This window comes from Myotis lucifugus, unplaced genomic scaffold, assembly GCF_000147115.1.
Source record: "Myotis lucifugus unplaced genomic scaffold, Myoluc2.0 scaffold_20, whole genome shotgun sequence".
Lineage (NCBI taxonomy): Eukaryota > Metazoa > Chordata > Mammalia > Chiroptera > Vespertilionidae > Myotis > Myotis lucifugus.
Genome location: NW_005871068.1, coordinates 6,755,190 through 6,758,034, shown reverse-complemented (window position 1 = coordinate 6,758,034; position 2,845 = coordinate 6,755,190). Strand labels below are relative to the sequence as shown.

Below are 2,845 nucleotides of genomic sequence, written 5' to 3'. Positions count from 1 at the left end.
CCACCCATCAAGCAAAGAAGGCGGGGCATGTAGTTTTCTTTCTTTCTTTTTTTTTAATTGATTTCAGAGAGGAAGGAAGAGGGAGAGAGAGATAAAAACATCAGTGATGAGAGAGAACCATTGATCGGCTGTCTCCTGCACAACCACAATGGGGGCCCGCAACCTGGGTAGGTGCCCTGACCTGGAATCAAATCGTGACCTCCAGGTTCCTAGGTTGATGCTCAACCACTGAGCCATGCCAGCTGAACCATGTAACTTTCTCTTAAGCTTGGGTACATTGATATTCCAATTAAAAGTAGGTTTATTACATAAAAAGTAATGAAGTAAAAGGCAAAAGATTTATGTGATCTGAAGAGAAATCAGAGTATATAAGCCAGTTGGAGAAACATAAATATCGCATGATCTCACTCATATGTGGGATATAATGATCAAAATAATTTGATGAACAAGAATAGATCCAGAGACAAATGGGGGTGGGGGTTAGAAAGCAACAAAAAACTTGTATGCATGCATATTAGCATAACCAATGGACACAGACACTGGGGCAGTGGGGGCTTGCCTGGGGTAGGAATGGCCAGGTGGGGTCAATTGGGGAAAAAGAAGACATATGTAAAACTTTAGAAATAATAATAAAAAAGTAATCTATATAATAAAGAACCAGGGTCATAACAACCATTACGACCAAAGGCTTGACCAGACCGGAAGTCAGCCATGGCAACCCAGCACTGACTGGGGCCGCTGCTCTGACCCAGCACTGACTGCCTAGGGGGCTGCGCATCAGGCCCGGAGAGAGGCCAGCAGAGAGAGGGGCAGGGTCTGATCCGTAGCCTCTGTGGCAGCTGTTGATCAGAACTTGCCTCTCTTTCTCTCCTGGCCTGGCCAACAGCCCCACCTCCATTTCTCTCCAGGCCTCCATGGGGCTACTGATCAGCCTCGCCTTTCTGATAAGGCCCCGTGGATAGGCCCAGATATGCTGACTGGCATAGAAACTGACCAATCAGAACCAAATTTGGGTGAATGTAAGGAGCCAATGGCTGCCTAGGAGGTGGAGCTTTTGATGCTGACTGCCATAGAAACTGACCAATCAGAACCAAATCTGGGTGAATGTAAGGAGCCAATGGCTGCCTAGGAGGTGGAGCTTTTGATGCTGACTGGCATAGAAACTGACCAATCAGAACCAAATCTGGGTCAATTGTGAGGAGCCAATGGCTGCCTAGGAGGCCAAGCTTTTGATGCTGACTGGCATAGAAACTGACCAATCAGAACCAAATTGGCCGGCAGAGGAGGGTAGTTGGGAGTGAGGGCAGGGGAGGGCAGTTAGGAGTGATCAGGCAGGCAGAGGGAGATAGGGGCTATCAGGCCAGCAGGGTAGGGCCGATGGGTGTGAGATCAGGCCAGCAAGGGAGGGCAGTTAGTGGTGATCAGGCAGGCAGAGGCAGCTGGGGGTGAGATCAGGCCAGCAGGTGAGAGCAGTTGGGGGCTCAATCAGGCCAGCAGGGGAGGACAGTTAGGGGTGATCAGGCAGCCAGGCAGAGAGGTTAGGGGCAATCAGACAGGCAGGCAGGGAGGTGAGTGGTTAGGAGCCAGCAGTCCCAAATTGTGAGAGGGATTGAGCCTAAACAGGCAGTCAGACATCCCCTGAGGGGTCCCTGATTGGAGTGGGTGCGGGCTGGGCTGAGGGAACCTCCCCCCTAGTGCATGAACCAGGCCTCTAGTGAAGTAATAAAGTACTGATAAATGCTAAAATGTGGATGAGCCTCAAAAACATGCTGACAGAAGCCAGAGTAAAGTCACATATTGTATGAATTCATTTATATTAATTATCATGAAATTATAAGTATATAAATACAGAATGCAGATAGGTAGTTGTTAGGAGCTGGGGAGAGGAGAAATAGGGATCAACTGCTTAATGGGTATGGGGTTTCCTTTTGGAAATGCTTTGGAATTAGATGTGGTGGTTACACAACATCATAAATATGCTGACACTGAATTATTCATTTTAAAATGGATACTTTCATTTTATAAGAATTTAACCTCAATAAAATAAATATTTTTTAAAGTAGGCTTTTGTTGGTAATGAAGAAGATAAAGAAGAATATTGGGTAGTTAGCCAGTGGACTCTGCCATTGCATCCATTTTATCATTTGGCAGACAATTATTTATTTAGCACCTACTACATAACAGATAACAGACAAAGCTACAGTATTGGAAGTGATGAAAAGTTCTTGACCTTAGAATGGGCCCAGAAATATCTGCCTACATAATACCTGATCAGTAGTATTCCTCAAAGCTATCAAGGTCATAAAAAGCAAGAAATATCCGATAAACTGTCCCAACCAAGAAGAGTCTGAGGCATGATGATTAAGTGTAACGTATTATCATTAATGGGATCTTGGAACATAGAAAGGACTTTAGGAAAAAAAACAACCTGAAGTATTGACTTCAGTTGATAATATATCAGTATTGGCTTATTGTGACAAATGTTTCATGATGATATAAGTAGTTAATTATAGGGGAAACCTGATGTGGCATGTATAGGAACTCTCTACACTAACTTTATAATAATTCTACATATCTAAAACACCCATAAGTTACAAATTTTGTTTTTATAAAAAGCGTATAGGTGGTACTTTTCCAGATTAAATATCCCTTATCCACTCCTGAATTCACTGAATCCTAAAGTAGTTTTGTTAAAGAGTAACTTATAATGATACATTTAATATATATTGACTGTCTACTATGTGCTAAGTACTACATTCTTCTTGATGTAATATATCATTTAGTCTTCATCACAATCTTGTATATTATCCCAAGTAAACAGTGAGGAAATAGAAATTCACAAAGG

At 43.1% G+C, this 2,845-nt stretch overlaps 1 protein-coding gene across 1 annotated transcript in view; it reads right to left on the bottom strand.

Moving 5' to 3' along the window:
• IL1RAPL1 (interleukin 1 receptor accessory protein like 1) overlaps window positions 1-2,845 on the bottom strand; it is a 1,338,708-nt gene that overhangs the window by 632,454 nt on the left and 703,409 nt on the right. The window lies entirely within an intron of this gene.